Genomic DNA, 668 nt, shown 5'->3' on the forward strand with positions numbered 1-668 from the left:
AATAATCTAAAGATAAACAGTAAAATCCAGCTGATTTACAGGAATTACATTTATGTTAGTGGTTTAATTTGCACAATGGCTGCACACACACAATGATAAACCACAATCAAATGAAAAGGAGACAAATAAACAACTAATTTGGGTTAAAATTATGGTACCCACCTACATGCTCTACAGTGGAGTTGAATTATTAGACAACTAAATACCTTTTACTCTAGGACAGTTTTACTTTAGTTTACAGTCTGCATGTTAGATTAGCTGTTTAAAGCCAGAGCAGCCGTTTTTTTTTGGCATTGGGCAAATAATAACTAATCATCATATTGTAATTCAGGTGTTCTGAGCGAGCACTAGACTTCTGGCTCTGTTTTCAGGCTTTAGAAAATCTAACCTGTGACAGGTAACTTTGGCCAATAACATTTCAGAAAGAAGACAATCCTATTGCCTACACAATGCCATTTGACTTTTTTAAACTATTGTAAGCTCTGTCCAAACAGATCTGCAGCAAATAAGAAATTGCTCACTTCAATCAGGCACGTTCCTAAACCCCTAAAAGTAGCTGCCATCAAGCCACTCTTAAAAAAGAGAACGTTTGATACTACCATTTTAGCCAACTACAGACCCATCTCAAATGTTCCCTTTGTAGCCAAGATTGTTGAGAAAGTTGTTTT

The sequence above is a fragment of the Echiichthys vipera genome, assembly GCF_963691815.1.
Source record: "Echiichthys vipera genome assembly, chromosome: 10".
Classification (NCBI taxonomy): domain Eukaryota; kingdom Metazoa; phylum Chordata; class Actinopteri; order Perciformes; family Trachinidae; genus Echiichthys; species Echiichthys vipera.